The 17,143-nt window shown below is 32.6% G+C and overlaps 2 protein-coding genes across 2 annotated transcripts in view; both read right to left on the bottom strand.

Annotated features, from left to right (window-relative positions):
• Positions 1 to 15,019, bottom strand: part of LOC113403182 (octopamine receptor Oamb) — a 144,614-nt gene extending 129,595 nt beyond the window's left edge. The window contains exon 1 of the mRNA XM_026643646.2: positions 14,854 to 15,019. The gene's annotated coding sequence lies outside the window, so the exon portion shown is untranslated. The remainder of the gene's footprint in view (positions 1 to 14,853) is intronic.
• Positions 1 to 17,143, bottom strand: part of LOC113403186 (uncharacterized) — a 183,210-nt gene that overhangs the window by 39,067 nt on the left and 127,000 nt on the right. The gene's annotated exons all lie outside the window — the stretch shown is intronic.

Raw genomic sequence — 17,143 nt, 5'->3', positions numbered from 1 at the left:
TTATTTAAGTATAAAAGTATTACAAAGTGGTTAAAGTCAATACAACGACTGTACATAGAATCTGATTATCCAGCTCTGTAGTCCAAAAAGATCGTAACCAGATAGCCCGCATTGTAGCTGGCGCTGTGCCCGGCTGTGCAGTGCCTTAGAAAATTAACTCTTTTGTTCCAGACAACGAAGTCGATTCTAATTTCTACGTTAACAGACCGTTTATTTCTATTTAAAATAATTTATTATTCCATTGCAACTTATCACATATAACAGACAAATTTCAAGGCCGAGCGACCCGGCGTAACTACAGTTACGAGGGACGTAACTCTTTAACTCCCATAGTGGTGTATTGATGTAAAGGATGCCGTAATCTGAAAATTCTTGTCTTCCATTTTCAAGCATAAGTTGATCTCAAAACATGTACATTTTCGTTTGGTTGTTTTTATATTCTATTTTGATTTTTGTAGTTAGGTCCCCGTCACAGAGATTTGTTGGAGAGATCGCTACAGCGCTTAAACTGAATATGTATCGTGTTCTATGATAATGTATTGTTAAAAATAATTAAAAAATGAACTAATAAAATATATAAAAACACTCAAAATAATTACAAAATTAACTTATTTAAAGTAAAATAAATAAAAACACAGATGTTCGATAATTAACATATATATATTTCTTAAATAAAATATAGTATGAAGAAAATGTTACAAAATAAATATAATTTATAACCTATAGCTCTGATTAATTATGTAGGTTTCTATAAGTAAAAAAAAATTAGATCATTAATTCCTTGAATTACACACAGACAAACAAAAAAATTTTACTTTTTTAAAATAATTCTTCTAAATAAAATAATTCTTAAAATTTCTTCTAAATAAAACTTTTAAATAGTCTTTGCACAAAACACTGGTTCAGAATGTAGACTACACTGGGATTAACCGGTAATAAAAACCGGGGCTGTGCTCCGCTCGTGCCCCGGTGTCTCCCTCTCTCAAATATAATTATATTCGAACCGCACCTGACCAATGCGTATACATATCTTTATTTTAGTGTAAAGCATTTTACTTTATTCAAGGAACAAAAGATCTATAGGCTGAATGTTCTTCAGACCGCTCGTTGAGCAGTTAAGTAAAATGCCTAGGATATTAAATAAAAGGCTAATAAAACTAGTTAACTGTGACATACATCAATCCACATTGAAATATACGTTGAAGTAGGTTTCAAATCTCCTCAGCAGAGAGCCCAGCAGTAGGATATTTATAGGCTCTTATTATTTTGAAAGAGCCGAGATGGCCCAGTGGTTAGAACGCGTGCATCTTAACCGATGATTTCGGGTTCAAACCCAGGCAGGCACCACTCAATTTTCATGTGCTTAATTTGTGTTTATAATTCATCTCGTGCTCGACGGTGAAGGAAAACATCGTGAGGAAACCTGCATATGTCTAATTTCAACGAAATTCTGCCACATGTGTATTCCACCAAACCGTGGAATATGCTCCATACTTTCTCCTCAACGGGAGAGGAGGCCTTAGCCCAGCAGTGGGAAATTTACAGGATGATTATGTTTATGTTTATGTATATTATTTTGAACATTTATAAGTACAATTAATTTAATTTGTTTTGGTTGCACACTTTTAAACGTTTCATTATTTAACACAAGAATAAGTTTCGTTTCGCTAATCGAAAACAACATTTCCCCATATCTAACGAGCCACCGCGACGCACGACGCGACGTGTTCCGAACTCCTTCCGGTAGTTCGTTAAGGGTTGATATAATTTATCGCGAAAATATATGAGTTAGAAATGGAATTGTAAATGTTGGACTATTCAAGGTATATTTCTATAAAACATATAGGTATGTATAATGTATATGTATCCTATTTTATTATAGAACGTAAATGAGCACTAAGTAAGGATTTTTAAAAGTTCACCCCCTTTGGGTGATAAATGGAGGATAAAAGTTTGTATGCAAATATTTCATTTCTTATGTAAGATATTTTGGCTTTTAGTAAGGACATATAGACAGATGTTGAAGCATTTTTGAAAATCAATTAATTAAGTAATTTAAACTTAGAATAAAAGGATGTATGTTATCCTTCTTTAAAGATGTATGGAAATATGTGTCCAACTTCTGTTAATAAATAAAATACAGCTGTTACAGAGTTTACGAAAAAAAAATATATATGTATGTACATATTCAGAAACTTCGGTGAGTTTATTTATAAAGTGTTCGATGGGATATTAAATCGGACACAAACATTTTTATATGTTAAGATTTAAAACATATTTCAGCCTACACAATATTGATTGTTCTCAAACCCAAGTACAATTGATCACAATGGCGGCTTGCTCGATTCTATATTCGTTTAAGTGTCGTGACGTCATTGTGTTCATGACTTTTAATGATTCCAAAAAGGAGTACTACGTTTCTCGTAATTAGTTTAACTTTTGGGCATTCTTTAGTCATCTCGACAAAAATTCTTAGAATAGCTATTAAGTACCTATTAAGACGTTAATTGTTTTTACAAATGACAATAATTGAACAAATGCTAATGCTAAAAGTTAATGTAATTTGTTTATTTATTTATTTATTTATTTATTTATTTATTTATTTATTTATTTATTTAATTAGGTTTGCTAGCAGTTGTTACATTTTGATGATACAATTTATTAATTTACATACTAATTACTTTTCTAAATGTACAACTATATTAAAGCAAACACGACATGTAATAATATCTTAAAATTAAATTATATTATGGCATGCATTGATAACGAAAACAATTAAAATAATTTATCATTCAATTATAATTATACAATTCATCATTTATAATAAGTTATAGAATTAAAATAATATTGTTCCATAAATCGAATAAAAAATTTAGATTATTTAAAAAATACTTATGGTAGAACAATATGAAACTTTCACAGAAACTTAGTATGAATTTTAAAAATTAATTTAAGAGCATATTGCGATATTTTAATCCAGCGGTTTGCATTATGGATACCTATGTGGCAGAACTTCTCCTCGTACGTGCAAAGTTTCCTCACGATGTTTCCCTTCACCGAACACGAATGAATCATATACACAAAATCACATGAATAGTCAGTGATGCTTGCCCCGGCTTGAACACGGAATCTTTGATTAAGATCTTGTGTACAATTTTAGGCACTATGCCACTTGTTACCAGCTCGACTCTAATAAATATTCAGCTCGCCGTCATCATCAATCGTAATCATAGTCTTATGTGTCACAAAATGATTTGTTGAAAGGTGTGGTCAGTTGAGTTGGTGGTCAGTTTTTCGAGCCACCCAACCTATGAGAGCTATTATTTCAAGCAAAAAAAATATTATCTATATTCATATATTCTTGATTAAAACTGTACGTTACTACTTGTAACTCTATCTCTTCAATTACTTGGCGGTATACTAAATATCATTTATAAAAATAGAAGTCGTAAGTCACACACAAGTAGAGCAGTGAATTTTAATACTCTCGAAACCGATTTTTGAATACCAGTATATTTGTTTCCTTTTTATTATCATGTAATATTCCGTCGTTATAAAAATAAACTCTTGTAATACAATATCATCGAAAGCAAATCAACATCAATAGAATCTAATTGTCCAATTAAAATAACTCATTTTTAAGGCGTTATAAGTTACTAATTACAGTGTACCGCCATTATCAGATACTGAATAAATGATGTAACGTACAAGCAACAATTTACTTTATTCGTACCAGAGATAAAGATACAATTTGGCCGAATTTAACCGTCCATAATTTAGTGTGTGCGTGTCGATACCCGCCATCTACAGAGTACTGACTACACAGAGAAAGGCACAAGTAAATATCACTTGATGGTAAGTGATCTCCTTTGTGCTAATTATAGTAACTCACTCACCGTTTAAGCTGAAATTGAGCAATACAATGTACTGCGCTGTTTGTTGGTAGAATTATTAATACATTAGTGAATAATCGCTTCCCTCTTTTTTCTCTTCTTTACTTGGTGAATCGAATTTGTGCAAGCCTGAAAAACGGATGAACGAAACTCAGACTTTTTTGTTATTTTATGAATTCGGTAAACGGACTTGCCGGCTACCTAATGTTTAGTGGGTAGGTGGTCACAAACGCCCACAAACATTGATACTGAAAAAAAAAATAACAATTTCACGATCCATGGATCTTGGGAACTAATGTGTCATGTCACTAGTGCCTGTAGTTACACCGGCTCACTCACCCTTCAAGCCAGAACACAATACTAAGTATTGCTGTTCGGCGGTAGAATATGTAATGAGTAGGTAGTACCTACCCGGACGGGCACAAGGGACATAACTTCTTAGCTGGAATGGCAGGAATGGATAATATTTCCTACAACACCAACGTCTATGGGCGCTGGTGACCTCTAACCATAAGGAGGCCCATTTGAATTTACATATAAAAAAAAAATGAAAATAAAAATTAAATAAATGCCACGAGGCGATTGGTTAATGCAATGAAAAATATTTTCCAGTTATTATATAAATATATTAACCTCTTCAGAAAGAATGTTCCTTTATATAATTTTAATATATCACCAGAGGCAGTTACGTTTTCTGGAATCATGTTATAACGTTAACATTAACTTGACGGTATATTGACGTATATTCGTATACATACAACGTGTTGTTCAAATCGTTATTGATGTATATTATATATTATTTCTTTCTCCACGTAAACTTCTTTACGTAGCTTTTGAATCGTAAATATATATGACGATATTAAACCAGTAATAACCTTAGTTCGCAGATGCAATTTGTTAATGAAGAAAATTATATGAATAAATACCAAATTATAATATATTATATAGCACTCAGGAGTAATCTGCAAGTTTTTTAGGTTCCGCAGATTACGTCTATGTATGTATGTATAGAAACAATTTTTACCTCTTTATAATATCAGTACAGAAAAAATAAATTTTTATTAAAGTATATTTGAAATCAAATAACTCTTAACAATGTTCAATACCAAAAAGATGGACACCTTTGGAGCTATAATAAACTCATAGTTAAACCCGTGTAAAGTCAAAAATCTTCATTTAATATGCAACTGATTACAATTGCTTATTGATAGTCAAAAATCTACCACCGGTTCGGAAATCAACACCTCGGACCTGAGAAGAACCGGCGAAAGAAACTCATCGGAATATATGTTTGTTTTATTTCATTTTCACAAGTATATTAGTATATACATACATATATATTTTGTGTTTTCATGTACAATAATAATAAAAATATTTTCGTTATTTGAAACAGCCTGGAGGCGATCATCTCATTCCCAAGGTGTTGCAATCAAATAAAAAGTCATTAGTGTTGTAATATCCTTTAGCACACAAACGCTCTTTAACGATTCTCTTAAATTTTACAATTGAATATTTTTGAACGTTTTCTTGTTGTAAAAAAAAACGTATACATTGCCCCAAAAAAGAGTTACTGACCCTGTGTAATCGGGTACTTGGAGTAACAAGTTTATTCTTATTCCTAGTATTAATAGAATGTACGTCACAATTTCTGGGAAAATCATTTATGTTTTTGCGTACATACATAACATTATCAAAATCAAATTGAGAAGCGACAGTCAATATTTTAATTTCTTTAAATTTATATCTCGAATCTTTTGGGCCCAGGTTATAGATTGCACGAATAGCCGTCTTCTGCAATACAAAAATGGTATTAAAATCAACTGCATTATCCCACAGTAAGATGCCATAAGACATTATACTGTGGAAATAACTAAAATAAACTAGGCGAGCCGTATCTACATCAGCCAAAAGTCTAGTTTTTTTTTTACCACATAGGCTGCAGAGCTGAGTCTATTCGCCAATTTATTTATATGAGGGTCCCATTGGAGCTTAGAGTCTATTGTAATACCAAGGAACTGTGTTGTTTCTAAAACATCTAATGCTTCCCCATTTAAAAGTACTTTCGTTTTGACACATCTTACTTTGTGCCTCATGAGTGATTATCATACTTAGTTAATACTTATTTTCATTTAATTAATTTATCACTTAATTTTTTTTCATATAAATTGTAAAGAAACTACAGGCGTTACGAATAACAATATTTCTCGCTAAAAGAGTTATGAAATATGACAAACGAAGAGTTTTCCCAGAAATATCTCTCAATGAGTCAATGGTAAAATTTCAACAAAATTGGTTCATAAGTAAAAATATAATATGAATTGAGATTCTGCCTATTCTTTGAATTCAATTAAAAATACTTTATAGGACATATAAAAGAAAAAATAATGTTAGAAAGTATGCAAAATTTTAAGTGTGTTACAATAGTCTAAAATCTAATATCCCCAAACTTAGAGAAATCTTTTAGATGACGCGTTTTTGAGTTTGTATATGTCGCGTTCAATGGATGAGTTCTTATATATTACGAGTGTTGGTGATTTTTCGAGAATAGTGAATTCCTAGGAACGATATTCTGTTATTATTTTATATTGATATCTTCTGATTAAAATAAGATATATTTTAGCGAATGAAATATATATATTGTATTGCAGAGATTTCCAGGAATGTAAGATATACAAAAAAATTTTTTCATGGTAGAACATTTCTTCGAATAATATAAAAGGTAAAACAGATATTTCAGGTATAGAATTGTACCAAATAATTATATCAGAAACAAAATGGGGGATAAGTATGATTATTTTACCGTAAGAAAAAACATCAATGACACAAAAAATAGTAGGTACCTACTAATCAATGGTGTCTCTTTGTGTATATCAATGAAATAAAAGTAAGTTAACCATGTGAGTATTGCCAGATACATGGTTTGGCATAAACGAACATTTATGTTTCAAATATTAAAAACTAGACATCCGCATGAGCGTCAAATCAACACGTGTATCCCGAAATGTGTTTCGTGTACATACCATTAGCAGCCTGTAAATTTCCCACTGCTCGACTAAGGCCTCCTCTCCCTTTGAGGAGAAGGTTTGGAGCATATTCCACCAAACTGCTCCAATGCGGGTTGGTGGAATACACATGTGGCAGAATTTTGTTTCAGAAATTAGACACATGCAGGTTTCCTCACGATGTTTTCCTTGCACGAGCACGAGATGAATTATAAACACAAATTAAGCACATGTAAATTCAGTGGTGCTTACCTGGGTTTGAACCCGAAATCATCGGTTAAGAAGCACGCGTTCTAATCACTGGGCCATCTCGTGTACATAACTGTGACTCAACTGTGTTAAGCTATAATTATTTTGAAGTGATAACTTCTTATGAGGGGGTAAACCTCTTCGTTACGTAACGCGTTACGCCAGTCTGTCGGGCTTCCTTTTCCCTTATATATTCTATATTGTAAAATTCTAATGTACATATTCAATAATTGTAACTAAGAATAAAATGTATTTTATTAGCAATAAAAGGTTTTATTAATAAATAACATTTCTTTACCTACATTAATATACATAAAATTAGAAAAAAATCCTAATATTTTCTCAAGTTACACAATTTCAATATTAAATAGTTCAACTTAGATTAGTTAAAGTCATCACTTCTGTCGGGCGTCCCGAGATGCACTCGTATTTTTTATTTATTTTTTATAATATAGGTAGGACGGCGGGCAAATTGGGCACGTGATGGTAAGTGGTCACCTTCGCCCAAAAACCTCAGCACTGTAAGAAATATTAACAATTCCTTGCATCGCTAATGCGCCACCAACCTTGGGAGCTAAGATATTACGTTCCTTATGCCTATAGTTACATTGGCTAACTCCCCTCTCCAACAGGAACACAACAATACTAAATATTGCTGCTTAGCGGTAGTGGCGACGAGTGGGTGGTACCTATCTAGACGGGCTTGCTCAAAATCCTACCACCAAGTATTAAATAGTGCTTCACGTAACAATAATACGCACCACAAAATAAACATGAAAAGTACTTACAAACATAACCATAAAATATACGAGTTTTCATAATGTCCCACTGTTAGGAAAAAAAGTTTCATCTCCTATGGGTATGGTTTGAAACATATATACAGACTTAAATTCTGGCTGGATTACAAGACTCATTTGTCAACTCTTCCCTAAATATAATACGCGACGAGTTCTCTGTAGTATTATTAATCTATAAAGCACTAATATTCTAAGGTGTGTCTGTAATTGCGAGGCAACACGAAACAACATCGACAAATTGATTTAATTATATACCTACTGGGTATCGAATGAATAATTACTTTTTATCTAATTTAATTTTAATCAAAACTGCGAAAATATATTTAGAAATCACATCGATGATAGAAAAGCTTCGGTTTTTTTATAAATATTCATGGAAAATTTTATTACCCTCCGTTGTCTATCGTTGGATTGCTGATCTAGTCAGAAAAATAGAACTAATAAATATATATAAAGTTCTTCCTTCGAGGAATTCTCAGGGGCAGCAGACTTTGTAAGTCAGCAATATTATATTATAAATATGTACAAAATTGCTCTTGATTTCTAAAAGGTTGTGTCAAAATTCCTTTGAAAATTTTAACCGTAACCGCATAAAACTGGTTTTCCATAAGAGTGAATAAGGGAAAAGAACATGAGAGAGAACATGAAAATCTCTGTTTGCACACACACACACGCTTGTGTTGCTCTTAAGCAGATTTGTCTATAAAATTGGTTCCGTAGCCGAGAATTTAGCGAGATATTGAAAAAACAAATCAAAAATGCTTTAAAAATTAAAATGAACTATTTTTTTATTTTATAATCGCATTTAATAAATCTCAGCTTTCTGTTCCATTATAATATTTTTTTATTTAGCTATGCGCACTGCTAAATAAGCTAAGTTATTGTGATTGGTCGGCACTGTCCATAGACATAGGGTTTGTAAGAAATATTAACAATTCCGCACATCGTCCATGCGCAACCAAATTTGGGAACAGAGCTATTATGAAGCTCGTAAATTCAAATCATTTGTAAAAAATACATTGGTAAAGAAGGCATATTATTCGATACAAGATTATACAGATGATAAAAAAGCGTGGAGCTAATACTTGTTGACTTCCAGGTAGAATATATTACATACATATATGATTGTATTTAACTAATATGACTGTATTTTTTAAAATGTTGAAAAAGAGTAACTACTGAGATTCTTGCCGGTTATTCTCAGTAGAATCTAAAATCCGAACCGGTGCGGTGGTAGCTTCACTTAATATAATTTGTTAAATGACGACTCAAAACACCTTGTAAAAAAAGCCTACTTGAATAAAGTGTATTTTGATTTTGATTCTGTTACCTTCTCGTTCAACCAACACAATCGTACTAAGTGTTGCCGTTTTGTTGTACAAAGTGATGAGCAGGTGTTACCAAGTACCTACTGTCAGAGATATGGACATCATTATTTTTATATCTGTCTACTGAGAAATCCAATTCTCTACAATGAAGACGAAGATTTCTCAATAATACGAAACCTTTCATTGGTGCTCTTCGTTCGATAAGACTAAAGAGTTTTTGAGGCGAAAAAAAAAACAAAGAAAGAAACTGATTCACCTTTATTTTTAAATACAAACAGACCAGGCTGAGGCGGACTCGCTCACTAACGGCTCCGTACAACTCTTACTATGAAATAAATGACAAATCATTTTTATGTAAACGATTTTGCTTCGTATTATCATAGTAGTAAGGTACTTTTTATAACTGATAAATTGGTTATTGTTTTTTACATATGATATGCTATATAATTGGACATACTTTGATTCTTGTACTATCTAAGAAAAATATTTTATAAATACACCGCGAACCAAATAAATTGAATTGAATATTCGGCTGATTTTTAGTTGTAAGCTTATATCCGTCCTTTGGGCACCGAACCCTAAAAATAAAGATGGACTTCAATGGTATATTTTTTCTTAAAAAAATAAACATTATAATCTAAAATCGGATCTTTGGCATCGCTTCCCTAGTCCCAACTTATAAAGATGAAAAAGGTTTCTAATATAATATACAATATTATTGTTTGCCAAATATGTATAAAAAATAACCCAAGCCAGTCTGAGAGTTGTCCTTGGAAAGATTCCAATTTTACGAAAGATAAGACATTAAAACTTACAAGCGTCTCGTCTAGGTCTCGAGAACTTGGCCGTTCGTCTCAGTATCAAGGATTCTTTTAATATTTTGGCAAAAAACCAAACTAAAATCATAGTTGATTTTTATATGATATATAATATTCGTACACATGTTGAAACGATATAGCCCAAGAAATATTAACTATTATTTTTTATAAAACACGTAGGCGGTCGGGTAAATTAGCCATCTGATGATAAATAGTCAAGCCTTCAGCTACAACAAAAACTTATTTGTGTAGTACCCACGAGTACTTACGTGTTTATAATCCATCTCGTGGTCGGCGGTGAAGGAAAACATCTTGAGGAATCCTGCATGTGTCTAATTTCAACGAAATTCTGCCACATGTGAATTCCACCAACCCACATTGGAGCAGCGTGGTGGAGCTCCAAAGCGTCTCAGAGGGTGCGGAGGCATTAGCCCAGCAGTGGGAAATTTACAGGCTGTTTATGTTATGTATTCAATTTAAAGCCATCCTCACAACTCAGTAGTCTGTTGTAAATTCGTATTAGATAAAATAATTAAAGTGTATTTTTGTGAAGTCCATATCCCGTGTTTCTGGTTTCTGTTCAAACACAAAAATATTCGAGTTCGACTAGTACTGATTTTTATAAATAATTGTAAAAGAATTCTTTATAGAAAGTAATTTTACGTTAACGGGAATCGCGAACTATCCGATTTCAGTTTTTTTCAATAAAATTTACAACGAACCTTGCGGATGGACAGACTATAATGTCCTGTAAAAATAAAAGATTTTTTTCGTGGAGACCGATGTCGCGACGTAAGTCGACGAAAATATTGTCGAATGCGTACACAGCTCCCTTAACGGTAAGAGTATATAAGAATACTGTATATAAAAAATATTGTACATATTAAGAAAACCTTTAAAAGTTCACAAAAGTAAATCTATATATTACGATTAATTCAAAACCGAGGATATATTATGACTTATATTAATTTTAATATATATTTTACAGGATACGTCTGCCGGATTTTTAGTTAATCCATAACGACGACATAAAATTTAAATCAACCATACCCGAAACCCAAGGGCCGGATGTGTTGGCTTTTAAGTTACCAATATAAGGTCAGTGGCGTCCTATTTTTGACGTCACGCTGATACGTAGATATATTGTACCGTTTTCATTATTTTTATAATAATTTATATTTATATTTGTAACTACTTATATAATTTCTGATCGCTCGGTGGACGAGATCCCATAATAATGATAATTTTTTCAAAAAAATATTGATTTACTTTTTTTTGTGGATGGATACTTTTTTCTACTTTTGCCTGAAAAAAAAAAGCGTAAACAAAGGAGAAAGGGTAGTTCAAATATAATGGAAGAAAAGGTAGTTCATATGTAAAAAAAATACATTTAAATGATTGAGGCAGTATTTTCTCATGCCAAGGAGAGTGATTCAGAACTTAATACATCGTAATGCTCCTTTGTGGGTTGACATTATATGCCTCAAAAAACATAATATATTTGTCTAGCAATTTCTTAGGACTAAGTAATGTTATCACGAGGTTTCTCTTAGACATACGGCTGTTTGTCACAGCCGAGAGAGATTATTAATGTGATGTTAGATCCACATTTAAGTTTTTTTATTGTAGTAATAATAAGATTATCCTTATCTTCTGTACATATATTTATGTGTACTATTCATTGACTTAAAAAAATCTTTAAACTAGATAAGTCACTGGTAATTGGCCCTGTAGGAAATATTAACCATATCCAATCGTCACCAACCTTTGAACCCAAGATGTAACGAGTTTTTACCTGTAGTTATACTGAACCAAGCACCTTTTGAAACGGAATTCAACAATATAGCATTGTTGTTTGGTGAAAGAATATATAATTAATAGGCGTTACCTATACGGATATTATTAGGGAAGGTACCATCCACTCATCATATCACTTCTTATTGGTGTCTTCCGGTTTGACGGGAGAGTGTCTCTTAGTTCCCTAGGTGGTGGCGCATTGGAGATGTAAGGAATAATTAAAATTTCTTTTCAAGCGCCCACTTCATTTCTTAGATGGCCTATTTGCATGTTTATCTACCGATTTCTTAAAAAAATAACCTAATTATAAAATTAGCTGTTCCGTGCGATGTCAGCCTCCGTGGTTTGTACCGTGATGCTATTAATAATCTACAAACTTTGTCAATATCTATTTATCACATTTTTTATCGTATGGTTAGATTAGTTCCAGATTAAAGCAGTCAGGCTAACAAACTGCAGATTTGTAATATCTATTTTTTATGATATATGTGGCAATCGAGCAGGAGACTCATTTGATGGAAAATATATGTAGCCTAACATGGACATTTGCAACACCTTGGGGCTTGCAGGTGCGTTCCTGGCCTTTAAGAAATAAGTACGCCCTGTACTGTACTAGGTAAGTTAAAAACTGGAATCATTTTAATGAACATTAAACCCTAAAAACATTCAATCGCAAACAGAAGGTACTTATATATAAGATATCTTTTAACCAGCAAACATATTTCTATAATATATATTTTAAAAGCGATTTTAATGTACGTATCCGATTTGTGAAAATTTGTTTAAAAAAATTCAATCGATTTTTTTTATAATTTGATGCATGTGTGAAAAATAATAATAAAGAATAAATAAATAAAAAAAAAAAAAAAAAAAAAATAAGAAATCGTTTAGACTTGTGCTTGAAGGTAGGATTATATATTCGTATAAGCACACCAAGATACTTATTTGATCTGAAAAATATCAGAAATATATACCAATTTTTTTAACATAGGGCGTTTTGAAGGTCAGTCTGAGTAATGACCTCATATGTTATTTAAAACAGATAGTAATACTTCGTATTGACTTAACGATTGAGTGAGGAAGGGTAAGGGCGCAATGGTATTGTGTGATTTCTAGTTCCTGCAACTTCAATTTCTATGTGAGATGGTGATCACTTACCGAAAGATGACTTTCCTAAACAAAAACGCACTATGCTGGGAGTCTCAGAAATGAGATTATCCGAAGATGAAACAACAATACAAACGGACAAAACAAATGGAGTTGCCGACAGAGTTTGCAGAATTATCAGACTGAAGTAGCAGTGGGCTGATAACGTGGAACAGATGAGTCCTAGAGTGGAAACAATGGATCAGCACACGTACACCGGCACCGTCAAAAATTATGATGGGACCCGACTGCATGCGGATGACAGAGAACCGGGAGCTTTGGCGTATACTGGGAGAGGCATTGGATGACAATGCAATTGGATAATTAATGATTGAATGATTTAGAAAATGACGAAGTTACAACTTAAAGTCGAGGTATTCCAGTAATTTTCAACTGCTGATTACGCCCTAAAACATAAAAAAAAAAAAACCCGATCAAGCACTACTGAGTTTTCACGTATATAATTCTTCTCGTGCTTATTACATCTTGAAGAAACCTGACAGATTTTTATCTATTAGTGGTGTAATAAACTCCAAATCCTCTCCACGAGATATATACAGGCTGTTACAAGGTTACAATCACTTTAATCTTCGTCTAATGCATCTTTTTCTGATTTATAGTGTCGTCGAATGAGAAGGTATTTAAACAAACTATTTCACAAGGTATATCTTTAAATATTTTCAAGGTCCATACGATTAAATTTACATGAAAAAAATACTAAATAAATTACATAATACCACACGACGAAAATATCAAGAAAACTCAGTTTGTACATATATTAAATAAGCGAGTACTTAATAGTAGGGTTTTAAAGTTCTGAGGCTTGAAACATTTCAAATAGTTCCAAGTTCGCGCGAATAATCAATAAAACACACGGTCGATGCAGCGAGTAACCGCTAATTTATCTATATTAGCCAAATTGTACGATACGATTGCCTGTGACTATTTATAAATACAAATCAATAATTTTACGAGTATAAATAAATTTATATCAGTACTTTGGAGTTAATGTGCGACCCAAATAAAAAATACGACTCTGTAAATTATTCGTTAAGTAGTTCAGTAGACACTCAACTGTTTTTTTTAAACCCAGGCTTGATGGTAGTTTAGGTTAGTTAGATAAGTACCAACTCAAAATGTATTCTACCCCCAAGTGTAACTACAGGCACAAGGGACTTGAGATCTTAGTTCCCAAGGTTAGTGACGTATGGACGATGTATGGTTAATATTACGTAGTCCCAATGTCTATGGGCGGTGGTGACCACTTACCATAAGATAGAGTATTTGACCTACCGCCTATATTTAATAAAATAAAAAAGACAACAGTCTAATAAAATCACAATTTAATTAAATAAATTAGTCATAGGTATTTACTTGATATTTGCTTCTCATCAGAATTAACTGTGATACCCTACCGAGCATGTTATCACGAATTAAGTCCGGCTTCAATATTAAATACTTATTAATAGAACTATGAGACTCACTGCAACCTAGCGATAGACCACGATGTTAGGAACAAAACCTTCTTCGCCACTAAGCCTTCTTACTAGAGCAACATTTTAATAAAATATATAAAATCTAGTAAAAGTATTCATATTTAAAATTTTACTTTTCTTTATAAAATGTAGCAAAGAACCTAAGTCGGTTCTTTCAAAAATATTTTAAAGTTCACGTCGACGATTAAGGCTTCACAGTGACATCTTGTACTAAACCATCGCTTAGATGTATAAAACTATGTACTAAAAATATATTCTTTGATAAAATATGAAAAAAAAAGGTTTTTAATTATAAAACTAATCGATTAGAATAAATATATAACTTACCGTTATTCAAATCTCATTCGACTAGAACTTCACTTAACAAAATATACAAGAACACTCCACTAAATCACGTGTCACAATTTTTACACGATGTATAATTTAAAATCATTTACGCGGTGTATAATTGTTCGGAAACTTTACGTAGCGTATAATAAAGGACGCGCGTGCCTGACGATGGTCTATCGTAAACTGAGGTTTGAAAGCCGACTTGCAGACATGCGTCGTTCATTCATTGAAGTTCTATGAATCTAGCTATTCATTTATTTATCGTGCTCTGTTTGCTTTTAATATATTCAATAGAATCTAAAATTACTTTATTTTATATCTTTGTGTTATTTGTTCTAATGGTAAATATCATATTAAAAGTTATTTGAAATGAGTTAGCTACTAATTCTATATCGGTCATTAAAAATGCTTAAGAAGTTAAGGAACTGCTATTGGGCTAATATCATCTCTCTTTGAGTGGAAATGGTGCTTAATCCACCACGATCCACCACGATCCATCTGCTTTGGGTGGATTCATAGGATACGAAAGTTTGATTTTGGTTATTTTTAAAGAATATAAGCCTCTTTTTTAAAGCTTTGTTAGGAGGGTGGTGGAGACTACTTGATGGTTAGTGATTACCCCTGTCCATAGGTTCTGTAAGAAATTTTAACCATACATTACATTCAACATCAATAAAATTGTACCGCCAATCATCGTGACTACTACCATCCAACTAGGCTATAAAAAAAGATCCTCAAAATCACATTTTGAAATTTCAGCTATACTTTAAGAGTAACCAAAATAGTATGACTTGCACAAAGCACGATAACTCCTCGTAACTACCCAGTGATTATGGGACGATAGCTGTACATTAAAGATCGGTTATAGTCTTATTTTGAAGAGCAATTAAGCTATTAAGAGGATACTTGATTACAGTTTAATAAATTGTTACGATTTAACAATTTATTAAATTGTAACAATATTCTAAAATTAATTTTAGAGAGCGGGAAAAGTTACTGGCCGGAGTGAGCGGCGCTACGGCTGTATATATATGTAAAAAAAAAAAAAACAAACGTAAACGTGCGAACAGAAGTCGTCAGTTTACTGAAATTAAATCTAAACAAAACCATGTCATGCGTTTCGAAATTTGTAAAAATCTGTCGATTAAACGCGAATTTTCGCGTGCGACCCGCTAGTATGTTTATAAAATATGACACAATATATTACATCTGTTGTAAAGTTCAAATGCGTAAGTAATTCGTTACGCATGAAATATATTATTATAATAATCAACTAATTAATAATTAAATGATTATAATATTATCGTATTTGTCATTTGCAATGTTAACGAGGTTATCTAATTTTAATAAATATATAACTGAATCTTCGAAATATAGAACCGTGATGGCCCAATGGTTAGGAAGCTTGCATTTTAACGGATGTTTGCGGATTCAAACCAAGCGTTACTGAATTTACATGTGTTTAATTTGTATTTATATTTCATCTCTGTTTCAAGTAGTGTGGTGGAATTAGCTCCAAACCTTCTCCTCAAGTGAGAGAAAGCCGTAGCCCATTAGTGGGACATTAACAGGCTGTTACTTATTATACAGTCTATGGCTAAGTGGGTAGAACGCGTCAATCACAACGAAAGATTACTGATTCAAATTCGCGGACTTTAAGTATGAGTAGGCGCAGAGGGAATTTAGCTAACAAACCACAGACATGCTGTTCGCGTTCTTCGTTACGCAAGGGGTAGGAGCTGCATTCCTCGCCACGCCAGATATATTTGAAAATCAGTCAAGCTTAAGTAAGTATGCAGAAGTTAGGGTTAATACATAGATTAATGTATCGTTATCAATAATAAATAAATAATAAATAATGGACAACATCACATACATTACTCTGTTCCCAATGTAAGTAGTTAAAGCACTTGTGTTATGGAAAATTACAAGTAATGACGGTACCACAAACACTCAGACCCAAGAGAAAATAGAAAACTATGAACTTTTTCTACATCGACTCGGCCGGGAATCGAACCCGGGACCTCGGAGTGGCGTACCCATAAAAACCGGTGTACACACTACTCGACCACGGAAGTCGTCATCGACTGGGCAATTACCTCGTGACATCAGTGGTATCAGAAGAGAAAACAACTCTCTCCCTTTGTTATTACTTCCTAACCCTTTTTTATATATAATAGGCAGTTGAGGGGTAAATGGGCCACCTGATGATAAGTGGGTACCACTGCCCTTAGACAGTGGCACTATAATAAATATTTAAAAAATCCTTCAATCATAAATGCACCCT

Source organism: Vanessa tameamea, chromosome 24 (genome assembly GCF_037043105.1).
Source record: "Vanessa tameamea isolate UH-Manoa-2023 chromosome 24, ilVanTame1 primary haplotype, whole genome shotgun sequence".
Taxonomy (NCBI): Eukaryota; Metazoa; Arthropoda; class Insecta; order Lepidoptera; family Nymphalidae; genus Vanessa; species Vanessa tameamea.
The sequence above is the reverse complement of the archived record's forward strand: the minus strand, read 5'-3'. Positions and strand labels throughout refer to the sequence as shown.